General features: G+C 34.0%; 1 protein-coding gene across 4 annotated transcripts in view; it reads left to right on the forward strand.

The window, feature by feature from the left end:
* KCTD1 (potassium channel tetramerization domain containing 1) overlaps positions 1 to 19351 on the forward strand; it is a 246423-nt gene that overhangs the window by 206266 nt on the left and 20806 nt on the right. The window lies entirely within an intron of this gene.

Below are 19351 nucleotides of genomic sequence, written 5' to 3' on the forward strand. Positions count from 1 at the left end.
TCACTATCAACTGCCCAGACCATTAAGCCAAAAGCTCTATGAAGACAGGACCTACTTCTTCTCTGAACCTAAGAACCGTCACACTATCTAGCCCACTGTTGTAGTAGTAATCTTTTTTAAAATTGAATTTGATTTGATATTGATGTCCTTTGTAAATAATTATATTTTTCCTCAATTTAGATTTTTAAAATTATTTTCAAATAGAATTAAAATACACATACATCTAGAGGCTTGAAATGAGTGTTGTTTTTAAGAGACTGAGGACTGCAATGGCAGGAAATGATGATGGAACAGTCCATTAATCCATTAATGTATAAATGTGTTCTGGTTGAAGTGTAACTGAGGTTTGGTTCTAGACTATTAAAATATGCCATGTCTATCTTTCAGTTTAATGTATTATCACCATTTAGATAATGCACTAAAATGTCATTACTTTTCATCAGAAATTCAGACTTTACAGTGTATCAATATATAAATTATCAGTGTTGTTCTAAAAGATTGTTATCATTAAGCCTGAAGACACAGAAATGTAACATTTCTCATCTCTTCTCCAAGCATCTTATACTGAAGTACCTGCTCAATTCTTAGCAAATATGCCCTAAATGGCCCTTGTAGGATCAAGAGGTAAAATGTAGGGAGGCTAGAGGAAGAGAGGAAATCAGAGCAAGTCACTTAATCTTCTGGCCTCAGTAGAATGGGAACATAGAGATCAAATGAATATAGTAAGTACTTACCATACTTTAAGTGGCTATGAAAATGTGAATAATTATTATATTACACTGTTAATAGACTTTATGCACCTAGACTTTAAAATATTCCCAACCTCACCCAGAAGCTCTGATATCCATACAAAATGGCTTTAAAATCTAGCAGTTTCTTTTGCAGAAGAAAAATTACATTTTTCTATCCCCCCAATCCCATTGGCTGTTAACTGAGTTGTCTGAATTTAATCAAGATGACATGCCCATAGAACAGAGACCCTTGTCATGGGATCATGGTTTCCTGCTACTACATAAAGGCCATGTGTCAGTTTGCTTAGTAACGACCTTGCTACTTATCTTCTTTTGTGGTAATGATTATTTTTACTCTTGTGTAACTCTTCTTATTGTGTTTCCCCCATGCAGAAGATAAATTATAGCTGTGCAAAACTGTTAACAACCAGCTTTAAACAGTAGCAAATATTTCTGAGCTTGGAGGGCTTCCTCTTCCCTGAAAGGTGCATTGGAGCTCGCCCGTACATGTCTTCATGATCCAAGCTGAATGAGTTCCAGAACTCCTACCCAGTCTCATTAGGCTTTCCTGGGTCTCTTCTACCCATCTGAACATTGATTTCTTTTTAAGAGTTTATAAAGCCCTGAGAGCCTTGCACAAGCTTACATAAAAAATGGAAACTCTTCTAGGCCAAAAGGGCTGGGAACAGTCAATACAAAGGAGAAAAATGATCTTTTCAGTGTGTCCCACTAAATCCTTTATCTTGAGGGCTCTGGGTTTGATGCTTCATCAAAACATCATCTTGATGATGTAGTGCAGGTAGCATTTAGTGAAAACTGTTATGACACATTAGAACAGAAGAGAATAAAAATTGTCATTCATATGAGCAAAATCTTTTTTTTTTTTGGTAATTCTACCAAATTAAAGGTAGAATAGGAAAGGGGGAAGGGGGGGGAATAAGCATTAATATTAATACCTACAGTGTACCAGGTACTGTGCTAAGGGGTTTTACAAATAGCTCATTTGATTCTCACAGCAGGAGATATAGGTATTGTTATTTCCATTTTACAGTTGGAAAAATTGAGGCAAACAGGTTAAAAAATGCCCAATATCACACAAATCATAGGAGTCTGAGACTAGATTTGAAGTCAGATCTTCCCAACTCCTGTCCCAGCACCATCTACTTAGTCACCTGAGCTGCTGGTAGGTTAGCACAAATCCTAACAAACATGCATTGAGATGGTGGTGATATATCTAACAGTTTAGAAACTGTTTACCTTTCAGAGACTATAGGTAGTAGTTCATATCAGCAGTATCATCAGTCTTAATAGCTGACAAAAAACATCCCTCTCAGCAATTCTGATTGCACACAGTGCAAGTGTTAATATCCACATTTCACAGAAGAGGAAATCAAGACCCAGAGACATAAAATGATATCCCTGAAGTTCCACAGATAGGAAGTGACAAGATAAGGATCTGAGTCCAATGTTCCCCATCCAACACCTTTTCCTCTTTCTGTTCTTTGTCTAGATCATTTCTTTGTATTTGAAACATAACATTCTTGATTATAACCCAGTTTTTATCTCCTGGGTTTCCAGAAGAAAGGAACATTTTCTGATTGTGGTAGTATTGCATACAAAATGTATTAAATGATTATCTTCATGAGGGAATCTGAAGCAGTAGCAATAAATGTTGCCTCCAAGGTTCTCTTGAAGGGATAAGGAAAGGAAGGGGTTCTTTTTTTTTTATTAGAGTGGGGAAAAGGAGGGTAGATTGTTTGGTTAGACAGGGTATAACTGTTGAAGTAGATTTGGGTAGGACATTGTTGTTTGGGAAATTTATTTATTAAGTATTAAGTACCCCCACATCCTTACAGACCAATTTGATTTTTCTGGATAAATCCTTAAACTTCCTACACAAAGCAATAAGGCATAGTGGGGTGTGTTCTCTTGCTTAAGACACTTCCACAGTGGTTGCATTGTTGAATCCAAAGCAGCCAAAGGCAGAATGCTGTCAATGTTTTTCTTTCTTGATTTCCCAATAACACATACCTTGTAGGGTTGTCCTTGAATCATAAGACTTGATTTCAACTTCATATTTTTCATTTATCATTTTCATTTCACTTAGCATCTAATTGATCTTGCCACGTATACACTAAATCTAAAATTGCTCAGAATACACGCATTCTGAGAGTATCTCATATTGCCATTTTGATTCAATGATGCAAGATTTTTTCAAAGATGCAAGTTTTAGCAAACTAAGTATTAAGATGGGGCAGTAAAAGAGTTGGATGGCTTTATGTATTTTAGAAGGTTTTTTCCTCTACATTTATATGCTTTTGAAATACTTATAAATATAACTCTTGTCCAATTTTAGCTTACTTCTGTTCTTTTAAGGAGGTGTGTAACTCAGTCGTCCTGAGGCAAGAACTCCTCCCTTCTGCTTTGTCATCCTAGAGTCTTGTTTCAATCTATGTTTGTGGGAGTTTATGAATCACTTGGAGGTTCCTTCACCCCCAGAGCTTTTGTTCACATTTAACAATGGGAGAATGAAAAAGAAGTATTACTATTTGCCTAGCCTTTTGAAACTTTTAAATCCTTGAATGGTTTCTAGGATATGTGTCTTTAAGAGGTGAAGGGGAGGAGCTAATCATTAGTCAAATCGGTGTCTTTTCTATTTGGAGATATTTACACATATCTGCTGTAGGCATTAAAAAATATTTCAATCTTTTACCTTTTTCCAGATAAAATGTTTTAATTTTTTGTTTATATGAATTGGTGTATACATATACATCTGTGTATACTTTTACATCTGACGTTTAACTTATGAGAGTAAATTTTTAAAAGACTCATTGAAAGTCACTACTTTGTTGGCATTGTTACAAAAGAAAGAATTGTTTTTTGCAAAGAGAAACAGCTGGCTTGGCTAAAACTTTCAATAACAATTTATCCTGACTGGACTTTTTATCTTTTATTTTTCTGTTAAAAAAAAAAAAAGGTAAAATTATAAGCAGGAGACTTCCCACAGTGTCATAGCTTTAATATGATTGGTTTCTAATTAGAATAGCTCCTGTAAAGAATTCTGATAGTCTGGACCAGTTTAGAAACAAAGGAGACCAATTTGTAAACAGGATTTTGCAGGGTTAAAATATGCCACCTCTTTTCATTTCCCAGGTATCAATACGATAATTTAAAGAGTTTTTTAAGTGATATTTTGGAAAGTTTTTATTTTCCTCATATTCCCTAGGTAAGAAAGCAGAAACTATTTATATTTTTGAGTCGGATCTGTAGCTGATTCTGCTGTTCCCTCTGTCCAACCAAATTGTTTTGTGGCTGTCCAACCAAATTGTTTTGTGGATCTAAATTTCTGCATCTTCTTGAATATGCAACTTGGGTTGCTTTTAATAATTAATTGCTTTTTTATAGCATTCTATTTATATACACACTCGGATTCAGTTTGTTTCTCTTCTGTGCTTAAGACATTACTGTAAGCAACAATTTTAATATTTGGATCTGATTCTCTAATACCTTATGTAGAAGTTCTTAATATAAAGACTTAAAATTTATGCTACTTCACTTAGTTTCATAGATTCATGTTCATTGTTTTAGATTAGAACAATTAAGAAACAGGCAGACCAAAATCTGCCAACACTGAGGAGGTACTAATTTGATTAATATTTTTCTCATGAACAGCTCTGATGTTCTAGCAGAAGCATCAGTTGTTCAGTATTTGCCTTAGAAGGCTTCACAGAGTTTTGTGCTTTGTTTTTTTTGTTTGTTTGTTTCATTTGTTTTGTTTTGTTTTTATATTTAATTTCACCAGTGATAAGTAATCCTCACATATTTTTCATTAATATTCAGATGATATAAAAAGGAATGACAATTTGATTTTCAAAAAAACAATTCATATCAACTTGGCTAGAGAGCAAGGCTTGAAGTTTAGTAATTCTCTTCATGACACTATCCATAGGGTTTTTTTGGCAGTGATACTGGAATGCTCAACATTTCCTTCCCCAGGAGATTAAGGCTATTGGAAGTTGGTGACTTGCCCAGGATCACACAGTAAGTAAGTGTCTGCAGACCAATTTAAACTGGGGTCTCCCTGACTCCAGTCCCAGTGTTCTATCCATTGAACCACACTGTATGATGTCCTGGGCAAGAGCCTTAATTAACCTTTTGGTACTCTTGGCAACTCCTCAGACTATAATTTGCTGAGGAAGTGCCAAACAGTTGAAAGAATTTCCTCCCCTGAGAGTTCCCTATACCTGGAAATCACAGCTCCAGCGCCATCCCTATCTTTTCATTGTCTGATTTTGTTCTAAAACTTTTCCATGCAATATAGACTATGGAAAATTGCTGAAGGGAAACAATTATTTCAGATTTGTTCAGCTGTTCTTTTTGGTTTTCAGTTTAATTGACAATTTAAGATCCCCCAGTAGCTGGAGCCCAGGCTTGGAGTCAGAAAGTCCTAAGTTTAAATCCAGACTCAGACACTAACCATGTAAGCTTGGGCAAATGACTTGACCTTGTTTGCCTCACTTTCTTCATCTGTAATATGAAGGAAAGAGTAAACTGCTCTACTATCTTTGCCAAGAAAACCCCAACTGGGCTTACAAAAAGTCCGACATGACTGGACACCATAGCATTTAAAATGCTTATTCATTTTTAATGTTCATTTTTTTTAAAATTTGAGTTCCAGATTCTCTCTCTTCCTCTCACACTTTCCCCTACCTATTGAGAAAGCAAGGGACAAAGCACTAAAAATAGAGAAATAGATAATTATAATTTGCATGGAATGATTTCTCAACTGTTTTTAATGCTCAAGTTTAAATGGAAAATAAGATAGTGCTACTATCAAGATGTGATCTTGTATGATGCTACCTTTTTAGGTCACAAACTAATCCAGAATGCTCATTTTTATTTTTCCCATGTTCTAGTATACAGATGTGTGAAAAGAAATCATATTATAGAGATGTTGGAGTTTTTAAAAATAGAGGTGTTGATTGAAAAAGACTGTTCATTCAAATTTAAGATCTAAAGAATAGAATCACTTCAACATTTTCTGCAAGCTTTTATTAGCCAAGCAACTTTTGTGTGCATGGAGATTTTTGTGTATTAGTCTAGGACTTTAATCATAGTAACATTGTCTGCATTTTTTAAATATTCAGATTTGTTTGTTGAAATAAACTCTCTAAACTCTTTTTAAGACTCTTTCTCTCTCTCTGTGTGTGTGTGTGTGTGTGTGTGTGTGTGTGTGTGTGTGTGTGTAGAAGTGAGTTAATAGAACATCACCTTATTCTTTTTTCTTTTAAAAATTTTCTTTGTTATAGTTATGGATGTCTGGGAATAGAGGGGGGAGAAAATACAGGAGGAAATGTAAGTAACAAAAACAAAAGATCATAGAGATCTATAATTTTTTTTAAAGCTGAACTCTTGTACAAGACTTTTTCTTTTGAACTCTTTATCCAGGTGGTAATGGAAGCATAAATGAATCAACAAATAAATCCGTGATTGTAAAAACACTTGCTATGTGCCAAGCACACTTTGTATTTTAAAAAGAGGAAGAGGAGAAGGAGGAGAAGAAAGGAAGGGAGGGAGGAAAGGAAGGAAGGAAAGGAAGGAAAGAAAGGAAAAGAAGAAAGGAAAGAAATTTAAAAAAAAAAAAAAAAAAAAAAAAAAAAAAAAAAGGAGGGCAATCCCTCTCCTGAAAAAGCTTAGTTGCTTATAGGAAGACAACATAGACAGAGTGGGGTGGTGGCTAGGGTGGAACACTTTGGTCTGCAAAGTTTACACTGATGGTGAGGGGACCATAGAAAAATAGATTGACAATCCTCATTAAGAAACACAGGCAGAGTTTATTTGGTCACAGTTCATGGTTCCGAAACTGGAGGGGGAGGGGAAGAATACAGGAGCAGCAGCAAAGGCAGTTAGTTGCCAAGGCTTTGGAAGAGTTGACCCAAGAAGGAATGAAACAAAGCATCTCAGTGGGAGCTTTCCTGAAAGCCTCTAGAAGAGGCTGCTACCAGTCGAGATGAAAAGCCGGACATTCCATGGCAAAGAAATAATAGAGTGAATCTAAAACTGGAATGTACCATTCAGCAGAGTCCAATGACCTGCACCCCGAGGGTAGGTCAGGACTTGGGAAAGCACCATAATGAGAGCACTAGTCTGTATTTTTGAGAAATCAATGAAACTTCTTGAGAATTAAGAAAAAGGGAAATTTTATCTCCACTTTTAAAAATAGTATAATTCCATTATAAATTGACATTTGAGAAAAATAAGTAACAAGTTTACAAGTATATAAAATGCTAATGAGTATCTAACATTGCCTGGCAAACATGCTAGACCAATTTTTTTTTTTTTTCTGTAACAGAAATGTTGGCCATAGAATCAAAGAAGGAAGTAATAGATGCACTGATTTTGATTTCAGTGAGACTTTTGCTTTTACTCTACATAGTATTCTTATTCATAAACAAGAAAAGTATGAAAATTCACGATTAATAAGATGTTGATAGGATGAACAACAGACTCCAAGGTAGTTGTAAATAGTTTGATGTCATTTTGAGATGGCATAAAAAGGTATCTCACAGGAACCAGTCCTAAGGCCCAATGTTGATGATCTGGCTGAGGAGATCAAGAATTGAGACCAAACAGGGAGATCATATTAGTTTCCTATTCAGAAATCCAAGAATAAAATTCAAAATGTATTTCAGAAGTAGAGTGTAACTCACTGTGGACAATAGAGAAAGATTACATACTAGAGAGAAAAAAAAAACTTTCTAACAAATCTAGGAGAGAAACACTAACTAGAGACACATATAACATTAAAAAACTCAGGATTACATACTATTGCAAGCTATTTGGTTTTTTTTTTTTTAATTTTATGAAAGCAAAATAGAAAAAATATGACACATAAGAACAAGGAGATAATCTTTCTCTTCTATACCACATGAGTCAAATTGTATCCAGTTAGGCCAATATATTTTTAAAATTTTTTATTGCTATTTCTTGATTTTTTTATATCATAAAAAATTGTTCCCAGTATCCTTTCCCCTTCCCCCAGCCACCTCACATAATAAATGCTGTTTTTTTAAACAAAAAACATTTTTTCTTTTTTATACACATTTTACTTATCTTTTTTTTCCCATAATTTCCTATCACTCCCCATCCCTGAAAGCCATCTAATAATAATATAATATAATAATGAAAGCCACCAAATAAAAGAAAATGAGGGGGAAAATCAGTATAACTGATCAATCCATATTTTTGTTTGTTGAGGCAGTTGGGGTTAAGTGACTTGCTCAGAGTCACACAGAAGAAGTGTTAAGTGTCTGAGGTCAGATTTGAACTCAGGTCTTGATCAGTACATTTTTTAAAGTTTGAAAATATGGGCAATATAGCACACTTGTAGGACCAACCATTTTTTAAGAGGGGTAAGGTAAGGACATCGCATATCTGTGCTTTGGAAACATTTTGGTTCTTTGCAATTTTGTAAATTTTGGATTTTTTAATGATTTATATTTGTTGTCATTATGTATATTGTTTTCTTGGCTCTGCTTATCTCATTCTACATCCATTTATTTTTCCATGTTTCTATTTATTCTATTATTTCCATACTTCTTTTCCTTATGAATCATATTTTTCTTTTCTTATCGAACAGTAATATTCTATATATTATTGATAGTTTGGCCATTCCCTAGTTGATATATATTTTTTTTCCAAAAAAAAAATTGCTATAAATATTTTGGTGTGTACATAGGGACATTTTCCTTAGCAATGGTCTCCTTGGAGTATAAAACTAGTGCTATAATCCTTGGGTCAAGGATATGAATATTTTAGTCTCATTTGCATAATTCCAAACTGTTTTCCAAAAATCATTATGCTGATTCACAGCTTTACCAACAATGTACTAGTGTTTTACTTACTAACTTTACTTACTAATTACTAACTGTGTGACTCCAGGCAAGTCGCTTAATCTCTTCTCTTTATTCAGTCTCCTCAGCTTTAAAACAGAGATAATCCTAGCACCAAACATTTCAGGGTTGTTGTGTTAATAAAAATAAGATATTTTTAAATCATTTTACAAATCTTAAAGGCCATTATTGATGTCCAGATATTTTATGCATTTTGTAGTTAAGTTGGAATGAAAGTTTTTTTCTATTAATGCCTCGTGGATTTTGTTATATTAATTTGGGGAAATTTATTTAGTAACCTGTGAATTTGCTGAAGCTATTGTCTCAGTTGGTGTCTTTGCTGATTCCTAAGATTTTCTAAATAAACTATCATATCCTCAGAAATAGTAAAAGTTTTATCTCCTCTTTACATATCTTTATGCCTTTAATTTCTTTTTCTTGTATTATTGCTGTGTGAGCATTTCCAGAATCATGTCAAATGATACAGGTGAGAGTAAGCAATCTTGCTTTACTTCTTAATTTATTGAGAAAGCTTCCAGTATGCTTATTTGCCATAAAATGTTTGCTTTTGATTTTAGATGGACAATTTTTATGATAATAAAAAAGTCTCTCTGTGTAGGGGCTTTTAGCATAAGTGAGTTTTGTGTATTGTCAAAGACTTTTCCTGAATCTACTGAGATAATCGAGTGGTTTTAAATGTTTTTATTTATTTATTTATTGCGGAGGCAATTGAGGTTAAGTGACTTGCCCAGGGTCACACAGCTAGTAAGTGTTAAGTGTCTGAGATCAGATTTTAACTGAGATCCTCCTGATTTCAGGGCTGGTGCTCTATTCACTTGACACCTGGCTGCCCCTAATATTTTTATTTTTAATATACGAAAGCAGGAGAGGAGCAGTCATCAAAATCATTTGATATTGACTAAGAAATACAGTTGTTGATCAGTGGGATAAGTTAGATTCATTAGACACAATAGTCAATGACTATTGTAATCTAGTGTTTGATAAGCCCAAAAACCCCAGTTTCTGGGATAAAAATTCACTATTTGACAAAAATTGCTGGGAAACTTGGAAATTAGCATGGCAGAAACTAGGCCTTGACTCATACTTAACACCCTATACCAAGATAAGGTCGAAATGAGTTAATGATTTAGACGTAAAGAATGATCAAATTAGAAGAATAAAGGATAATCTACCTCTCAGATCTATAATTTGTAGCCAAAGAAGAATTGGATTATATTATGGAATGCAAAATGGATAGTTTTGATTATATTAAGTTAAAAAGGTTTTTAGAAACAAAACCAATGCAGACAAGATTCGAAAGAAAGCAATGAACTGGGGAAAAAAAAATTGCATCCAAGGGTTCTCATAAAGGCCAAATTTCTAAAATATGTAGAGAATTGACTCAAATTTATAAGAATTCAAGCCATTCTCCAATTGATAAATGGTCAAAGGATAGGAACAGAATTTTCTTTCTTTTTTTTTTTTTTAATAACTTTTTATTGATAGAATCCATGCCAGGGTAATTTTTTACAGCATTATCCCTTGCATTCACGATTTTTCCCCTCTTTCCCTCCACCCCCTTCCCTAGATGGCAAGCAGTCCTTTACATGTTGAATAGGTTACAGTATATCCTAGATAAAAATATATGTGTGCAGAACTGAGCCGTTTTCTTGTTGCACAGGGAGAATTGAATTCAGAAGGTATAAATAACCCGGGAAGAAAAACAAAAATGCAAGCATTTTTTCCCAGTGTTCTTTCTTTGGGTGTAGTTGCTTCTGTCCATCTTTGATCAATTAAAGCTCTCTTTATCGAAGAGATCCACTTCCATCAGAATACATCCTCAAACAGTATCGTTGCTGAGGTATATAATGATCTCCTGGTTCTGCTTGTTTCACTCAGCATCAGTTCATGTAAGTCTCGCCAGTCCTCTCTGTATTCATCCTGCTGGTCATTCCTTACAGAACAATAATATTCCATAACATTCATATACCACAATTTACTCAACCATTCTCCAGTTGATGGGCATCCTTTCATTAGGAACAGAATTTTCAAATGAAGAAATTGAAATCATTTCTAGTCATATGAAAAGGTGCTCTAAATCACTATTGTTCAAAAAAATGAAAATTAAGATAAATCTGAGGTACTACTACTATACACTCTCAGATTGACTATGATGACAAGAAAAGATATTGATGTTTGGAGTTGTGAACTAATTAACCCATTCTGGAGAACAATTTGTTACTATGCCCAAAGGGGTATCAAACTGTCCATCCCCTTTGATCCAGCAGTATTGCTACTGGGCTTATATCCCAAAGAGATCTTAAAAGTAGGAAAGGGACCCACATGTGCAAAAATGTTTGTAGCAGCCCTGTTTGTAGTGGCCAGAAACTGGAAATTGAATGGATGCCCATCAATTGGAGAATGGCTGAATAAATTGTAGTATATGAATGTTATGGAATATTATTGTTCTGTAAGAAACGACCAACAGGATGATTTCAGAGAGGCCTGGAGAGACTTACATGAACTGATGCTAAGTGAAACGAGCAGAACCAGGAGATTATCATACACAGCAACAGCAAGATCATATGATGATCAATTCTAATGAACATGACTCTTTCCAACAATGAAAACATTCAGGCCAGTCCCAATCATCTTGTGATGGAGAGAATCATCTGCACCAAGAGAGAGAGGACTGTGGAGACTAAATGTGAATCACAACAGTATTTTCACTTTTTGTTCTTATTGTTGTTTGCTTGCATTTTGTTTTCTTTCTCATTTTTTCCCTTTTTGATCTGATTTTTCTTGTGCAGCATGATAATTGTAGAAATATGTATAGAAGAATTATACATGTTTAACATATATTAGATTACTTGCCATCTAGGGGAGGGAGTCAGGGGGAAGTGAGAGAGAAAATTTGGAACACAAGGTTTTGCAAGAATGAATGTTGAAAATTATCTGTGCATGAAAATAAAAAGCTTTAATAAAAAGGGCTTATCAAAAAGAAAAAATTGAATTGATATTAATATTAATCTGTAGTTCTCTTGTATTTTATCCTTCCTGATTTAGGTACTAGAACTATATTAATCTCATAAAAAGAATCTAGTAGGGGTCTTTCTTTCTCAGTATTTGAGAATAATTTGTGTACTATGGTTGCTATTTTTTTCTTTCAAAGTTTGACAGAATTCTCCTGTAGATCTATTAGAACGAGGGAGTTCCCTCTCTACCCCCTTTGATAATCCCTTCAGAACTTGTTCTACTTCTTTTTCTAGGATTAGCTTATTTAAGATCTCTATGTGGTTTTTTGGTGGCTTGAGTACTTTATCTGGTCAACACATTTTTAAAAGGAAAGGAAAAACAGAAAGAGGATCAGGGAAATACATAGCCCAGAAACAAAAAAATGAAAAGTTACTTCTGAAAGCTGGTAAAAGAGACAACTAAAGGTTGACAGTGTTTAAGCATATGAAAGGTCTTTATAAAAAGGATGCTACTGGGTGGATTTTTCCATGTCTCCATGGGACCAAACAAGAAAACGTAGATTATGTTTCAGCAAAAAGATTTCACTTGGAAACAGTGAAATTGGCTGACAATAGTGGCTTTCCAGTCTTTGTCTATAGAAAGCATTAAAAGACTAAATAGCCACTTGCTCTGAAAGTTTTATTTTAGACATTCATCTGCCTAAAGCTAAGGGGCAATACCAGATGTTTTCATGTGCTCTCAAGGTTTCTTCTAACTTCAGTATTCTGTGACAGATGTTTTAGGTATATAAATAAAAGCTATAAGCAAAATAAAGTATTATTTCCTTTTCAGAAGTTTTATTTGCTATTCTTACATTCTAATATTACTACAGGTAAAAAATATTCTTATAATGAAGATGATTAGAAAGAAGCTATTTCCACATGCTGTTCAGATAGCCTGTAGCAGCAGTGTTTGATTGATCCATTTATAAATTCTTTATAAAAAATAACTCATTGCAATAAATATTCTCTCTGGTGCCTAACAGACATAAACCAATGATTCTGAGTAAGAAAAATTCTATTCTCTCTACATCAGAAAGGGAGAGGGCACCTGAACTGTACCCGAACATTTTTAGTGTTTTTTTTTTTCCCAGCTCTGTATTAGAAATTATCCTTCATTTGCATTATGTCAAACATTCCATCCATTCCCACCATAAGTACTCACTCACTTATCCTCCTAGATGAAACTACATCAAAGCAGCAGCTCATTAGGAATCCAGCAACTCCAAAGATTAAAAGGGTGTTGCTTCTTTAACTTTCCTCCCTTGGAGTCAGTTCATTTTACTTTGTTTGTTTATTTGCATATTTGGAGGCAGCAAGACTTGGTATCAGGAAGACCTGAGAATGTTTGGATCTTGCCTCAAGTCTTAGATGGCAGACCCTGGGTTGAATGCCTCAATTAACTATCTGTAATATGATGATAATAATAGCACCTGCCTTTCATTATTGTGAAGATCAAACTTGTAAAGAGCTTTGCAAATCTTAACAGTACTATATAGATGCTAGTTATTATTATTATTACAATCAATATGTTATCTGTATAAACTTCTTGTGTTTTGAAATTGTTCTGGAATAAAGACTTCAAATATTAATGAAGGATCTGTGTAGCTGAGCAGTTTAATGCCCCAAACCTCAACCTTAAACTATCAGCTCTACATATTTCAGCCATTAATTTTCCAGGAAATTTCTAATTCCTTAATTTATTGCTATTATCATTTTTCTTTTTCATTCATTTCTGAATGATTTTTTCTTTCTCCTTTTCTGTGTTTAATCAAGAAAAATATTCCCAATATTGCATAGAGCTTTCCAAATGCCTATTGTATGTAAAATTTTGATCTATTTCTACTTAGAAAATATTTCCTCTAGAGCTTTTAATTGCTTCCATCAGCTTTTACAACAAGCTCTGTACAGATTTATATCATTATTGGTGTATATGTATCATTAATTTATGCAAATAAAATAGATGAACAATTTCAAATTTGGAATTTTAAAAAAATATTACCAGCATTTGCATAATCACATAACTACTTTAAACAAATCCTGTTCTGTTTATGAAAATCTGAATTTAAAACAAGTCAGTCAGGGCATGGCTGCTCATTTTTAAAGGTATTTTCCATAGGATTCCTTAGTAATGCCTCTTATAGTGCTTTCAGGTTTAAAAAGAATTTTTCTTACCATAATACATAAAATAAACAGTACAAATATTATTATGCTCATTTTTTAGATAAGTGGAGTGATTTAGAAGAATTTGAATGACTTACTTATGGTTAACCGGCTCATAAATATGTTGGAATTGAATTAAATTTAGTTCTTTTGATTTTAGGTTCAGGATTCTAGAGCATTCCATGCAGCAATCCCTCCAAAATATTAAATTAGAAGTGTTTGTTATACAAGTAAAATAAGATGAAAATAAGATGTAGAACAAAAATTTTTAAGAATGTAATTCATAAAATTACCCTAGCATGGATTCTGTCAATATGAAGTTATTATAAAATAAAATATATATATAAAAAAAAAAAGAATGTAATTCACATGTAGGAAAAAACCTAAAAGCCACTCCTACCCATCCAAAAAGGAAGACATTTCAAAAAAACAAAACAAAACAGTATGTAAATAAGAATCAGAAGAATAAAAAGTACTAACATGATATTGTATAAATCCAAATATATAAATTACTTAAGAAAAGATTCCTTCTTTTATAAGAACTACTCAAAAAGCTCTTTGACAGAAATTAAGTTCAATATGTCATGTCACATACCAAAGAAGCTCAAAATGGATACATAGTCATTAGAAAAGATCACATGACTACCAAAAAAAAAAAAAGAAGAAAACTAGATCAGAGTAGGTAAGGATCACAATTTTTTTTTTGAGGGGAGAGGGATTAAGACAATTGGGGTTAAGTGACTTGCCCAGGGTCACACAGCTAGTACGTGTTAAGTGTCTGAGGCTGAATTTGGACTCAGGTCCTCCTGGCTCCAAGACAGTGCTCTATCTACTGCACCATCTACCTTCCTTAAGGATCACAATTCTTGACCAAACAAGAGATGGAGATGATCATGGCAGAGTAGCACATTTCAGTTACATAAAAGTGAAATTCTTTTGCATAAGTGAAAAAAAAAGAGGAGCTGCTAAAGGGAAAAGAATCTTTGCATCAATTACTAGATAAAAGCCACCATAACCAAGATATATAGAAAATTTACATAAATAAGACCAAGATACCTTGTTCAAAAGATAAAAAAAAAAAAAAAAAAACTCAAAGCTGTCTAGATTTTCCTTTACTTTAGTTTGATATCTTATATTTGGAGGTGCCAGAAGTTTGTTTTTTTTTTTAATAAAAAATTAGAAAAACAAAATGACTAATATTCCCATTTTTTTTCAGCTATAATAGTTTTGTATAATTGTTTTTCAGTGTATGATGTTGTTGTTTAGTTGTTTCAATGGTGTCCAAGTCTTTATGACCCCATTTGGAATTTTTTTGACATTTCCTTTTCCAGTTCATTTTATACATGAGGAACTGAAGCTGACAGTTAAGTGACTTGCCCAGGATCACACAGCTAGTGTGTCTGAAGTCAGATTTGAACTCAGAAAGATGTCTTCCTGAATCTGGGCCCTGCACTCTATCCATTGTGTCACCTAGCCTGCCCCATTCTAGACTCGCATATTTCATTTTTTTTTCCCCAGAGAGCTCATTTCAAAGATGCAGCCTTTTTTCAGACCAATAACATGGATCATGAGTAACTAGTAACATGAATTACAATTACAGTAACAGTAACTCCATCACTTCATCTCTGGTTGCTTAATAATATAGGGTAACAAGGAAAACAGTGATAAGGAAAAGCCAGAGTTTGTGTAATAAATAAATTCTATTCAATATGTTTATGTATGTCCTGTTAAATGATAAATTACATCAAATCTGTATGTAACTAGATTCAAAAATTAAGGAACTTATTTAAAAAAAAAAAGTTACTGTAGCTAGAATTCAGTTGTAATATCTATAAATCCAATCAAAAGTCTCTTGTCTTGGTACCGTAGGTCAGTGTCCAGAGAAGCAACATGTAGAGCAAATAGCTCTTTTGGGTTTCCCTACCTGCTCTCTGATAAAAAGTGAAGAGGTAACAAGAATGAGAAATAGAATGTAAGTTTCATGAAGGCAGGGACTATTTCATTTTTGGTCTCTGAATTTCCAATATCTATTGCAATGTCTGGTACATAGTAGGAGCTTAAAAAGTGCTTCTTTAATATAAGACAATAAGAATATTAATCACTATTCTGGGTTATAATTTATAGTCACAAATGACTTCACATTCTTCATTTCACCTGAACCTCAAACTGTAAAGTCCCATTTTACAACAGAATTTTACAAATGAGAAAACAGCGGATCACAAAGACAAATTATTTGCCTAAAGTCATACAAGTAGTAATCAGCAGAGATGGAACCAGAGCCCAGCTCCTCCAACTCCAAGTCCAGTGTAATAAAGCACATTTCCTCTATTTTAAAGCAAAAAAGAAGAAAAGCAATGAAAGACAAGCAAATAGGATGATACAGATTTATAGTTTTATTTCTAGGTAAGACAGTGTGACAGTATTTTGTCAGAAATACATATTTGTACAGTGGAATTTGTTTTTAGGCCTGGGAAAAGCATCCTGAGTCTACAGGCATTGTGGTATCTGGACCTGGAGTTAGGAAGTTCACATCTAACCTGAGATACTTATAATCACTTAACTTTCATCTGCCTCAATTTCCTCAGCTGTCAAATAGAGATTAATAAAAGCACCTACTTCACAGAGTTGTAAGAATCAAAACCACTTAGTATGTTTCCTGGCACATATAATGTAAGCTTTATGAAGGCAGGGACTGTTTCCTTTTTTTTTCTTTTTACACATAGTAGGCACTGTATAAATCCCTATTCTACTCTTTTATCCTGCCCTTCTCTTTCTACCCAAAAGAGAATTTCTTGGGAAAAGGAATCCCAGCAAACTGGCCAAATAAGGTTCTTTCCATTGCATGAGTCCACACTCTTAAGTCGAGTATCTTATATATACTAGTATCTTATATATCTATATCTATATGGTATATAGATATAGTATGTCTATCTATACTTAACGTATTTTAAGTATCTTTCTGCTATTCCAGAAACATGAGCCAACTCTCTGCAAAAGAACAGGGAAGAATACAGATGAATACACACACACACACACACACATTCACACATATTATCAGAAATTAGAAAGATAAACTACTTCTGCAACCTTAAAGATATTTAACTAAGAAGGCTCTCAACATAATCCCTGGGTTCAACAAGTACAAAAATATCGACTGCATTGTACTCATTTTATCTTTGAATGGTCCTTAATCATAGTCATTTAGTGAACAGTAAAGATATCCTAAGGTCCCTAAAATCTGTTCAACTTGAGGTGCCCTTCAAGAGCAAGAGCTAAAAAGTTTCTGCCATTTGATTTCTTATACTTCTCACATGTTTCAATAATTAGAGCCACCTCAACTTTGTAATTTTATCCATTTAATTGACTTGAAATTCTCCAGTCTATCATTTACTCAAATTGTACTACCCATCCAAAAGACTGAAATATTACCATAGTTTCACTTGTGTAATTTTTGGCAATTTAAGCTATTCATTTCCTCAGTTCAGAGCCTTCCTGCTTGACAAGTAGCATAACCAGGAAAATGGATTAAGCTTGGTATATGTAGCCCAAAGACGTGGTTCCAAATCTAGCTTAAGATGGGCATCCCTGTGTCAGTCATTTCTCAGAACCTCAGTCTCCTCATCTGGAAAATGGGGATAATACCAGCACCTATATCACAGGGTTATTGTGAAGAACAAATGAGATGATATTTGTAAAGTGCTTCCCAGACCTTCCTTACTATTAATAATTTTTTTTTCTCCTGCCCCCTCCCACCACCACGGCATCCCACCCCTGCTTTCCTACCACAGTATCTGGCAGGTAGCAGTATCTTTATTTTATAAAGATTTGTTGAATAAGTGAGTGAGCATTGTTTGAGAATACCAGGTACTATAATCTTTGTTTTTATGATCTCTCTTTTTTGATCTAGTACTGCCATTGCTAGCACCATCTTCCTTTCACATTGTTATTTTTCTCCTAAATGTTCTTTGACTCGGTGTTCTTTACATAGCCCAGTTGGCTGTTACAGGATGCCCCTTCTTCTGTCCTGCCAGGGTGCCTGGAGACTTTCATCTTCTGGCCATCATACTTTCTATTCATGCCCTTCCTTTCTAGAACTGTTCAGTTATGTTCCCCTAACAAAAGTTTTTTTCCGCTTTCCCCCTGCCAAAATTGCCACTGATTTACCTTTACCAAGTAAATCTGTCAGCTGGGGACCTTTTATCTGTTTAATTGATCAAATAAAGCCCTAGGGTAAGACCCATGTCATCTTCTCCGCCTTTAATAGCACAGAGTACTTTGCTGGCATGAAATAAATAATAAAACTTTTCTTGTTGTGGTTTCTGATCAGACAGGTAATAGCAAATCCCTGTAATCAGCTTGTTATCTTTTATTATACTTACTGATTTTGCTTTTCACTTGCAATTTCTGTTATCTCCATCTGCTACTTCTAGATCTTTTTTCAGCAAAAACAATTGTTCTATAATTTATAATCTCAACCAACCTTTTCATGACATGTGGCATCCATCTATATTTACCTCCTACTTTTTCTTTGCTTTTTTTCTCTCACTTCAATTCTGATGTCAAATTTCATCTATGTCCAGTTTGCTAGAAGAGGGGTATTTTTCCCTTGATTTCTTAAATGAAGTTCGAATGATATTGTTCTGTAAAGTAATGTAGTCACAATGTATAAAAAGTTCAAGACAGACAAGTTAACCTTATCACTAAAATTCTTCTTTATTTAGATGAAATGAGATAATATTTGTAAAGTGCTTATCTTAGCACAGTGCCTTGCATATAGTAAGCACTATGTAAATGCTTATTCCCTTCCCTGTCCCAATAAATTGGGGGGAGGAGGGGAGGGAGGGGAGGAGAAAGAAAAGAAAAGCAAAATGACCTGCAGCAGTTCCCATCTTGGTATGGATCAGGTTCCTTGAATTCCATTAAAATAATCATGCCTTTAGTACTTGGCATCTCCTGGAGAATTTTTTAATGACTCATTAAATGTTTTCCTGCCATCACCTCTAATTCAAGTTAGTGTTTCAAACCTGGACAAGATTCCTTTATGCCAGAAATTTTTATTTTTCTTCCTTTAAAAAAAAAAAATGTTGAATGTAGAGGATAGCCATCAGACATTACTTTGTCCTTTGTCCTTACACTGGAAGCAAATTTCCTAAAGACAAGAAATTCTTCTTCCTGCATTAACGTTTTAACTAGTCTGGGTTAATTGAGGTTCACTAATCTTGCCTGCCTTTCTTGCTCATTTTGTTAGGAATATACTCTTACCTATCCATCTATCAAAATCCTTTTCTTTCTTTAAGGTCCAATTTAATTCTTTTGAAGCCTTTTCTGATCCCCCTATACTAAAAGTATTCACTCTTACCTCTTATGACTAATCTTCCTTATGATTTCCTACAACCCCTTTTCTGGATCTCAGTGCCCCCTTTCACATTCTGCTTTGCTTTGCATTGTAGTTCTTTGGATATATCTTCTTAAGAATAAGAACTTTGTCATTTTTCATCTTTGTGTTCTCTAGTATCTAACAAATATAACAGGCATTTAAATGTTGGATGAA

Source organism: Antechinus flavipes, chromosome 1, assembly GCF_016432865.1.
Source record: "Antechinus flavipes isolate AdamAnt ecotype Samford, QLD, Australia chromosome 1, AdamAnt_v2, whole genome shotgun sequence".
Classification (NCBI taxonomy): Eukaryota; Metazoa; Chordata; class Mammalia; order Dasyuromorphia; family Dasyuridae; genus Antechinus; species Antechinus flavipes.